This window comes from Anolis carolinensis, chromosome 2 (genome assembly GCF_035594765.1).
Source record: "Anolis carolinensis isolate JA03-04 chromosome 2, rAnoCar3.1.pri, whole genome shotgun sequence".
Taxonomy (NCBI): Eukaryota; Metazoa; Chordata; class Lepidosauria; order Squamata; family Dactyloidae; genus Anolis; species Anolis carolinensis.
The window spans coordinates 76,312,654-76,323,986 of record NC_085842.1 but is presented as its reverse complement, the minus strand read 5'-3'; the positions used below and the strand labels follow the sequence as shown (position 1 = coordinate 76,323,986).

The 11,333-nt window shown below is 41.6% G+C and overlaps 1 protein-coding gene across 14 annotated transcripts in view; it reads left to right on the top strand.

The window, feature by feature from the left end:
• The first annotated feature begins 79 nt into the window (after positions 1–79).
• Positions 80–11,333, top strand: part of atp2b2 (ATPase plasma membrane Ca2+ transporting 2) — a 352,745-nt gene continuing 341,491 nt past the window's right edge. For 3 of the 14 annotated variants that reach the window (XM_008105196.3, XM_008105195.3, XM_008105188.3), the window contains exon 1: positions 2,244–2,666. The gene's annotated coding sequence lies outside the window, so the exon portion shown is untranslated. Of the gene's footprint in view, positions 97–2,237; positions 2,667–11,333 lie in introns of those variants that run through there. The other 11 variants (XR_010002645.1, XR_010002644.1, XM_062970002.1 and 8 more) reach the window with 8 other exon arrangements.

The window sequence follows — 11,333 nt, the reverse complement described above, 5'->3', positions numbered from 1 at the left end:
GTGGCTTTCATTTTTCGTTACATGCACCTGTATTTACAGAGTGGCCTCCTTTTCCTCACTGATTGACAAAGGTGTGATGTTCCTTCATCAGAGAAGGTAGGCTTTTTATTATTATTTTTTAAAAAGCTTCCATTTTGGTGCACTGCAGTGCAGACTTTGGTTTAACTGGCTGAATTGATATTCTGAGCAGCAAGTAAGCAAGGATGACAGAGCATCCGTACCGCTACTCCTATTAGTGTTCAGGGAGGTGTGCTTGCTTGCAATTGCCGGCTCCGTCCAAGACGCAGCCCAGTCACGAAGCACTGCTGTCACCAGACTCTCCAAAAGCTTTCGCCCTGGATTGTAGTAATATTTCACACGCTTAAAGGCACAGGATTCCCTCCTTTCTCTCTCTCTCAGAATCTGCATGCATTATTGCCTCTCTACCCTCAGAGCCCAAGACTGCCAGGAAGTATAAAAGTATCTGATTTTTTTTTTTTAAAAAAATGCCAATGTCAGCAACTTTAGTATGTGCCTGTGACATCAGTCCCTGAAAACTGAACCATGTGTATACTTTCCTATCACACTGTATGGCTATGGAGGAAAAATGCTACTTCATGATTCATTCATTTTGCCCCAGTTACGTTCTTGAGGTCTGATAATTTCAGATATCTGTTGAAACACCTTCATGGTACTTCAAAGTACTATCCAGCAAGAGAAAGAGGTATCTATCTCTACTAATGTCTGCAGGTTATGAAAAAAGTGTCCTTACCATACATTAAGGGAACCATTGACTGCATAGGGAAGCTGATGAAGAAACAAACTATCTACAGACCCACTAAGAAAATCCGACAAATGCAAATTCAGCAAAGGACAAGAGGGATCTACCATACACCATGCAGCTGTGGACACGTCTACATAGGGACCACCAAACGCAGCATTGCCCAAACACAAATCAAGGAACATGAAAGGCACTGAAGACTAACTCAACCAGAGAAGTCAGCCAGAGCAGAGCACCTGATGAACCAACCTGGACACAGCATATTATTTGAGAACACAGAAATGCTCGACCACTCCAACAACCACCATGTCAGACTACACAGAGAAGGCACTGAAATCCACAAGTATTTGAACAATTTCAACAGAAAGGATGAAACCATGAGAATGAACAAAATCTGGCTACCAATAATAAAAACAACTCTAAAATCAGGACAGTAAATAAAGAACAACAGGGGAATTCCAGACAGGAAACAATCAGGGCCAGCTAACACCTCCCAACAAAGGATTCCCCCAGGCAGGAAGCAGCCAGGCCTTGAAACTGCAAGGTTTTTCAATGCTAATCGAGGTGATTAAGTGCCACATTCACACTTGCCTCAAGCAGACAAGAGTTCTTTCTCCCACCCTGGATAATCCACAGATATATGAAATTCCCTTGCCTAGTTTCCAACAGACCTCACAACCTCTGAGGATGCCTGCCATAGATGTGGGCGAAACGTCAGGAGAGAATGCTTCTGGAACACGGCCATACAGCCTGGAAAACTCACAGCAACCTAGATATCACGTTTCCCCATCTTCCTGAATCCTCAAAAAAAAAAAAAGAAAAAAAAAGAAAAAAAAAGACCATGTCTCACATCAAGTAAAATAAAAATTAGTCCTGCACATAAAAACTAGGGCGCCGTTTTCTTTTGCTGGGGATGATAAACCTGGTGGTTTCAAATCTCCCCGCGACCTCCTTTCCTTTACGTAAAAGAAGGGGACGATTGTCCAGTGAACACAATAAACAGTACAGGGGAAGACATGTGTGCCTATGTACACATCCCCACCCTATTTCTATTTAGTTATCAAATATTCCTTTTGGAGGGGAAACTCTGAGTCAAAGGAAGTTGCCACTGAAATGCAAACATTGGAGGCAAGTCTGGTGCTGAAGAAACCCCACAGGGCAGCCGAGTGAGGTCTAGCCTCGTTGCCTCGTTGCCGTTCTCCCTTCTGGAGAGATGCAGAGCTGGGCATCGGTGTTTCCCTTTGGCACACCCGCCTTCCAGTCCCTGCCCTTTCCCCTCCTCCCTGCCTTCCATGATAGTGATCGAGCCTGACAGTCCTTGTCCTTGAAGGTTTCTCCCATAAGTGGCATATCCCTGGTAGTTTGCCATCTTCCGTTTTTGTCATCCTCCCAAGGGAAGCATTAGAACCACAAACAACAACATGGTGGTTCAGTCCATTCTCCTGGCGAGGAGGAGGAGGAAGAGGAGGAGGAGGAGGAGGAGGAGGAGGAAGAGGGAGGGGGGAAAGCACACAGCCTCCCTCCCGAGCCCCCTCCGCCGCGTTGCTGGCCCTCCTCCGCCGGCTGTCTGCGACGCAAAGCCCTCCACCGTCCCCGGGCTGGCGGCGGCGGCGGCGGCGGAGGAGGAGAAGATTGCGGCTCCTCTCTCTTTCTCGCTGTCCTTCCTCTCTGCCTTCCTTCCTTCCTCCCTTCTCCTCCCGCAAGATGCCCTCGCGGAGAGCCCGGCGCCTCCCCCCCACCTGCTCGGCCGGGATGGTACAGTCTGCAGAGGGACTCGGGTTGTAATGTAGCTCCTCGCTCGTTCGCTCCAGCCCGCCTGCCCGCCCTGACAGATGCCCAGCACTGAGCCCAACGCCGCCTGCCCTTGCAGTCATTGGGGGATTTGGGGGGATGCTCCCTGAGCCAAGTAAGTACAGGCACAGCCCTAGCATGCTGGGTGGGCATAGATAGAGAGAGAGATAGATAGATCTATATTTACAGTATCTCTCCCCCAACCCTTCCTCTTATTTTATTTCCCTATTTTGAGGTTGTTTGGTACTTTGGGAGGAGGGAGGGATGGTGTTGTGTGGTTATTTTGGAAAGCAGAAGGATGCCTGAGCTTTTACTTCAACTTCTCCATCCTATTTGGTATTAAGAAGAAGCGGAGGCTGCTTCAGGCAACTACTGCAGCCAGGAAAGCAAATCAATGATACACACACAGATATAGATCATGTTTGCGGCATTGTACCTGTTTTGCAGGAGCTCTCTGTGGTGCAGCGGGTTAAACTGCTAAGTTGCTGAACTTGCTGACCAACTAAAAGGTTGGTGGTTCAAATTGGGAGAGCGGGGTGAACTCCTGCTGTCAGCCCCAGCTTCTGCCAACCTAGCAGTTCGAAAACATGCAAATGTGAGTAGATCAATAGGTACTGCTCTGGCGGGAAGGTAATGGCACTCCATGCAGTCATGCCAGCTACATGACCTTGGAGGTGTCTACAGACAACGCCGGCTCTTCGGCTTAGAAATGGAGATGAGCACCAACCCCCAGAGTCAGACACGACTAGACTTAATGTCAGGGGGAAACCTTTACCTTTACTCCTACCTGTTTTGCAGTGTCCTCTCTTTAAAAGGAACAGATTGCACAAGAGACATTTTATTCATTGTCATATTACCAGATTAAAAAGCTTGCCTTTTTTGAGAGGTGAAGTGTGAAAATCTGCAAAGAGGACACACCGCATGCAGAGAGAGTTTATCACTCCCAACTTTTAAAAAAACCCCACCAATATTGCATAAGTGTGTCTGTAGCAGGAGGTAGCTAGGAGGGTATTTACTTTGTACTTTCAAACTCAGGGCAAGCCTGACCTACAAAATGATTGCATTTCTGCAAGTGAGAATGTACTGCTGCGTTATGAAGATGCTCTGAGCATTTTTTTTGGTAGAGGAGGCATGATGCATCTCAAATAAAACCGTTCCCTCAAATGCCTGAAACACTTCAGAAGAATTTCCCCTAACCCTGAAGAATGACATGCATTGAGCGCATGATGAATCTGTGCCTGTTTCATGCACAGTGTCTTGCTTTGACAAACATCATAACAGTGCAGGAATTCCCTCCCCTTTTTGTACAGAGAGATCAGAGGCATCTGATCTCTGGTTTAAGAAGCGACCCATCATCTGTCTGGTTTGTACCAGGCAGCAGTCAAGCTTTTTCCCTTGGCTTTGATTTACTGAGTTGTCATCCTGAGCAAACTCGACCAGTTGCATTTACAGTGCACATCCCTATTTTTTACTTAATAAGACTATTAATTGAGGTGGCCCTGGGACTGCTGAGCACATTGTAGATCTCGGTAGATAGATAGTGAAGTTTTTGACACGAAAAGAAACAAAACTAGAAACATACTGCTTTGCAAGAAAACTGGGAATTCCCTCCTGTAGAGTAGGCATTGGCGTGAATTTAAAAGGCTTTATGGCTGCAAGGTCTTCCATTAATTTGACCTTTTAATTATACATCCATACTTATGACATTAAAAGCTAAAGTCAGCATTATCGTGATTAGGATGCTCAAAGGTTTTGAGGATTCTTATATGTAGAACTTCGTGCCTTTCCTTTTGGATGCAAATGTCTTTAACAGTGAATAAGTAGAAGAAGATAGGGATGGTGCATGATGTAAGAATTGCCCCTCTTGTTTATAGCAAGCTGAGAATGTATAGATCTGGTTTAGAATATGGACATACTGTTCTGTGGCAGAAGCAGTTTTTCATTTGGAACAAGGTCATCCATATGTGTGATTGTTCACTCTCCTACCTTTTCTACAATTAACTGCAAGACTTGGGTACCCAGCAGGCTTTTGATTGCATTTCATTGCTCACTTTGTTCACCTTGCCTTTCTTTCATTTTGGGACCTGAAAAGAGCGGGTTGCATATTTGCCTGGAGGAATTGGAAAAAAGGAACCGGGTTTGCAAATAGCACAAGAAACGAGGGGTCCAAGAGAGGCAATACATAGTCATGCAGCATCATTCTGTTTTCTTTGTGCCTGTATCCCTGTGGAGAATTGATTTTGACCCAGCACATCACAGTTAAATATACTTACATTTCCACAGAAGAGACTGTTACCCCTCCCAAAGGAAAATGGTTGGCGTCTTCTGTCACTTATGTACATAAAAAGGCTCCATGTGTGTTTATTGATGCAGTATTTGAGGGTTTTTTGTTAGCTCTCTATTAGAATGTTCACACATGATAAGAGGTCACATGTTATGCTTTTTCAAATGCTTGCAGGAAAATGGTTTTACATGTGTTTTTTCCCTTCATAAGTTTTAATATGATTCTAGAATAAATATTAAGCAATTTCCCCATCACCCTGACCTCATTTGCAGCATTCTGTAATACAAACCTGGAGATCATATATGCTAAAAGGCCAAACAAGCTAAATTATGTTAGATCTGTTTTACCCCCAGCCCCCTCTTTAGTCACGACCACTTTTATGCTGTGTTCTTTACCAAAAGCTGATCAAGCATTTTCTTCATCTCCACCAGATTTGTCCTTATGTTCGGAATTCCAAGCGTCTCCTTTGTCTTCATAGTTCTATAATTATTTTGAAGTCTGATGGGATGTTATAAAGGAGATATGACCTTGCAAGTGCATTCCAACCTTGATCTAAGGCTCATTACATTGCAGTAAAACCCCAGGACCTGATATTTATGCATGTAGTTAAATTGGACAGTCATATAGCTTACTAAATCTGAATCCATCTGTCCATACCTAGCCGTGCTCAGAGATGATGTGGCGAGCGATTAACCCTACAGAAGTCCCTTGCAGTGAAAGTTGCATAATCTCTGCTTTTATCTTTAACTGGCAAGGAATACCTTCTTAGGCAACAGACTTATGGGCTTCTCAAATTCCCATTTTACGAACAGAGAAATATGTTAATTGCCACAGCATGTTTGCCAAGCCCTTGAAAAGGAAAACCTAGCTGAAGAAGTCTAGGTTCACTTTTTAAAATAAATCAATCTTTGTTTGGGGGAAATCTGAAGCAAAAACTTCAGAAAACTAAGGCTGAGGGAGTAAGTTTATTTGCATTCAATAGAACAGCTTCTTGACTATCTTTGTGGAGGGTTTAGACTGCATGATTGCAAGTCTATGCATATTTATGTAAAAAAACATTCCCATGGAAGTGAGGGGACTTGACTTTGAAAAGAAAATGCGAAAATGCACAACTTCCTCAGTGTTATTTGTGAAGTGGATTGCAGCATCTTTGGCAATTGTATTAAATTTTTTTTATATATTTTTTACACCCCAAGATAGCAATACTTTGCAACTTGGTCTTGGACATATTTAATCTGGGCTATGACTGAGTCTAATAGAACATGATTTTGTATATGCATGGATCTGTGTGTGTATGGTAAGGATTCTCACCTGTTTTTAAATGTTGGGTGGCTGCAAGTTATGCAAATATTTTAATATTTTAAAGGTGGCACATCAACATCCCTGGTGTGCAGATAGCATGCCGGTGGTGCATAGTGTGCTGCAAGCTGTGCAGTCCTCCTTCAGGTGTAGCATAGTGTCTAAGGATGTGATAGGAAAAAGTCCCCAACCTCAGACTCAGTTCTGCTTTGAGTTCACTAGGTGGCCTTAGCAAGCCACCAGCCTCTCAGCCTCACCTCCTTATCTGCAGTTTGGAAATGATGAATATACCATCCCTACAGGACTGTTGTAAAGTATAATGAGATGATATATGCAAAATGCTTTGAATGTTGCAAACCTTCATGTGAATGCCAGGTATTTTGTAAACATTGATTATGGTTTGTTTGGGATGTCTCATAAGGTACCATATAGGAGAAACATTAATTGTACTGCAGAAGTGGGGGATCTATGGCTGTTGAAATGCGGCTCAGCTACAATTGTAATCATTCCTGGTGTTTGGACATGTTGCATGGGCTGATGAGAAGTGTGGCCGAGCTGCATCTGCTGAGCCCTGGGTTCTCCTCACCAACCTAAAATGTGCAATATATTGCAAAATTTTTTGATTTGGTGTAAAGTAAAGTATTTTAGCATTAAATTGAAGGGTTGCCGAACTGTGTTATAAGGAAATATGATCAAGCACTTCACAAATGATACTTTGTATGAGAAAGTATACTACAGCATTACATTTTTCTGTATACTGTATAGATTGTGAAATGTTCTGCGGTTGTAGTGGTTGTACGGGGCTAAACATTTTGAGTCATGTGCAGAACATGGGCTCTGCAGTCATAATAAGTAATTTCTTAATAATACAAACATGGAACGATTAAGAGACCACTCATTACAAACATAAATGCACATTTGAAACGACATATTGGGAAAATAGGCACAAGTTGTGGCTTGTCCACATATTCCAGAAAGGCAGAATGAGTATTACAAAAATCATAATCATCCTACAGGCCTCATAATTACACTCCCGACTTCTGCCTTTTTTCAGGATGTGCATCACATTTGCATAGATCACATTCTGCTTCGATGTCTAATTTATGAACTTTCTTCATCAGATCAATAAACCATTATGGGAAGGAGATAGGTGTAGTGGGAAGGTTACGCCTGGGGAGGCGAAATATATAGACATGTTTCATATCTGTATATTTTTTGCTATCAGATATATTAGACCATTCCTCATTAGATTTCATTACATTTTACATGTTAATATATTTTTTTACTTATACAATTTAATAAGAAGCTATTAGTTTAAAAGTCCAAATTGAAATAGGTACAGTAAGCAGTGCACTGACTGAGCAGATGACTTCTTTTGAGTAACCTTGTGCAAGATTCTACTGAATTCAGTTACTCGGTTAATGGAGTATGTTTTTCTGGGGCGTTTCTTCTTTAACTGAAAATGTGGTGCTGGAGATAGAAAAATAGGCAAAGTTCCTGTGCCACAAAAAAAGAAGAGTGGTTCAACATATTGAATTGAGACAGACAGTGTCAATGGATGGCTTCATCAGAAATGCATCCAGAGACTATATATTATTTCACTAGTCTCCAGTTTTCTTATGATTTTCAGTTTGGTGGCCAACCTATTGATGCTATATATGAGATGCCTTATCTCTATTCCCTCTCTTTTCCTTTTCATGCAAAATTCTGGCAGCAGCTGTTGTTCATACTGCCTCTGTAGTGCAGGCAAATATGTCTGCAATAGGATCAGATAGAAGGGAATCCCGATATTTACTGCAGACATATTACTGCAACCTGATTCTCAAGGCCTGTGCTTCTCTAACTCTCTTTCCTAGAAGTGATGCTGTTAAAAACACGGCTAGACAGAGGATGAGGAGGAAAGGCTAGATGAGTAGAACAGACTTTGCGAAAAAGAGCTGTCATAAACTTTGTCAATTGAGCTGTGCCTGTCACATGACAAAAAGATCAGCATTGGGGCATACCCACACTATACAGTTATAGTCTTGTGACACTATTTTAACTGCTGTGGTTCTGTGGTATGAAAATCTGGGACTTGTAGTTTCATGTGGCACTTAAGAGTCTTTAGATTTCTGATCCTGTAGTTAGCAAACTGTGCTAGAGACTTCTTTCTAGGTATCTTGGCAAACTATATATTGCAGGTTTCTGTGGGATGGAGCCACCTTGCCAGTGAGATATACACACAGTCTGTGTTTGCAAGTGAATACATGTGTATGAGCCAAAGGAAGGAAATTTAGTATGTAGTATTAAATGGTAATGGAATATGAAAACAAAGAGTTGGAAGTAGCAAAATTGTAATTAGCCTATTTAAGTAAATGGAAGATGCTATGTTTTGCTTTGGAATGTGTTGTGGGTTGACACCTAAGCTTCTAAAAGGGAAAGCTGGTGCAATAAGAAGACATAAGGTACAACTCGCTTTTGGGTGGGAGGAGGAGGCCAACTGGTAGCCTCCGAATAAGAGTCAATGGTCCTTTCTTTGACTGAATTCAAAGAGAAACATTAATTGGGCAACATAATTCTACTTTTTACTCCTTATCTAGCATTGGGAACTATGGCAACAAATTTCATTTGCATTTGCATGCCACTTAATACTGCATAGCATGCTGTGCAATTTTTATTTATGCTTACATTGATCTGCTATTATGTGTCTATTGTTGTTCAACTTACTGATAGTGGGATGGGGTAGGCTCTGCCTTGCCCAAGGCTGTACAAACAGATAATGACTGAGTGAGGGCTGAAGCCTCGGAACAGAATAACTTTGTCTATAGTTGTGCCAGATCCTGATGAATTTCCTTATACATTTCTACTGCCAATTGGAAAGTCATTAGATAGTACAGTCGCTAATTTATATCTTATGAGAAGAGTATACCCAGGCTGAGGAGGTTCTTATAATAAAGTACATCTACACTCTAGAATTAATGCAATTTGATACCACTTTACCTGCCATGGCTCAATGCCAGTTGTACAAAGTCTTTAGTCTTCTCTGCCAAAGAGGCCTGGTGCCTCACGAAACCACAATTCCCAGAATTTCATAGCATTGAGCCATGGCACTTAAAGTGCTGTAAAACCTCATTCATTCAACAGTGTGACACCCCCTTCAGAAAGCATATCTAATAGGAAGACTTTGTCAGTGGCTCTTCCCAGGTTTTGAAATTCCCTCCTTTAGGAGGCTGGAATTTTGCTCTCTTGGCTGCCCTTCTGATGGCCAACGAACACTTTTCTATTCCAAAAGGCTTAAAAAGATCTTTTCAATTGATTTGTTTAAAAGGTTTTAAATCTGTGGATAATTTAATTACATTTTAACACTATGCTTTTGTATGTTTTAATGGGATTTGTATGTATATTTCTCTGTATTAGTGTTAATTTTTGTAAACCGACTTGGGTCCCTGTTTCAGAGAAAAAACCCCCCATCGACCTCATCTGACTAAACTACTAGGGCGCCCAAAAGTGATATCCAATTAGGTGAGATTTTAAAAGGGGCCCATCATGGAATCAGTGAATTGTGTTTCTTAATCATCCAGGGTTTCTCTTGGATATTACCACTGTTGTCGAATGGGTCTGGTGGTACATTGGCTTCCAGAAGGTTGCATTCAGACCTGAGGAAATAGTTCCAAATTCCTGCTCAGTGATGACGCTCAGTGGTTGAGTTTGGTCCAGTCGCTCCAGCAAACGACCAAGATACAGTAGGGATAAAAATGCACTAGTTTTAGATATTTAGAGAAAGGCAATAATTGTTTTAAAATGGTTTTAATATTTAATAAAAGAAATTACAATAAAATGTTTTGTACTATTGGATTGGGAAACAGTTTTTACTTCACGGAAAGGATACACAGCTTTTGTTGCTTGTTGTATTTCCCTTTTGTTTTGTATGCAGTCTGTCAGTTTCTCCCTTTCCCTCTCCCTCTAGTGCTGTGTCAAATGTGATGCTTTTCCTATATAGAAATAATCAGTGGGGAGGAGAAAAAGTATATAGGTGACTATGAAGAAAGAGGGATATAAATGAAAGTCCTCCCTCGAGGGCTGTCTTCTATTCCTGGCGAAATAAACTCTACCACTCATCACCAATGCTTTTTCAAACACACAAAATGAAACGCATCTTGTACAAAATGACACACAGATGGGCCAAGTCATTTTGTTGCCCAAGGCAGAAAACCCGGAGGAACGGCTTGTGCTTGTGTGTTTGTGTTGCCTTATCGTATTTTAACATTGGGTTTATTATGTGTTGTATTGTTTAACTGCACTAGCACTAAAGTTAGCCAGCTTGGAAGCTTCTCTCACAAAAGTTGCAGTGGCAGGGGAAATGACTGGAATAAATTAACCAATAATTAACAATCTGCTCCATTTGAATAGCATGCCCAAGTTTACTTAATGGAAGGATTGGCTTTAGTGGCAAACAGTAAATGAATCAGTTGACATAATTCTCCTTGATAAATTGGGCAGAGCTGCAACTCTCAAGGCTTTCCCATCATATTTTTGTTTTTACTATTTCTGTATGTGTCAGTCCTCTCTGTCTTTTGAAATACTGAGCAAATAAATCACAGTTAGCCTTCCATATTATTCACTGTGAAAGTGAAAAGCAAAATGGAAAATAATGCTATTTTGTTTACCTGAGAGAACACCTCTCTGGGAATTTCTAGGTTCTCTGGCATGACTCTGGTGAAAAATTGCTAGAAATGACCAGAGAATCCTATTGGGAGATGCTCTCCCTAGGAATCTCTAGATCCTCTAGTGTGACTCTATGGTCAACTTCCAGAAAATGTTGCACTGGACAACCTAGACCCTCCCAGAGAGGTGTTCTTGCTAGGAATATTTGGATCCTCTAGTGCAGTGGTTCTCAACCAGTGGTCTCTAGGTGTTTTGGCCTACAACTCCCAGAAATCTCAGTCAGTTTACCAGCTGTTAGGACTTCTGGGAATTGAAGGCCAAAACATCTGGGGACCCACAGGTGGTTGGGAACCATTACTCTAGTGTGAGTCTATGGTCACCTGCTAGGAAGAAGTTGCACAAGAGGACCTAGACATTCCTAGAGAGAACTTTAGAATCAAATTCCTCAATAATTACATCCACAAAAATCAAGCCTGCAAATGTGGTGGGATTACTGTATTGCCTTATTTATTCACATATGTTTATTTATATAATGTGACAAACATTATCGATGGC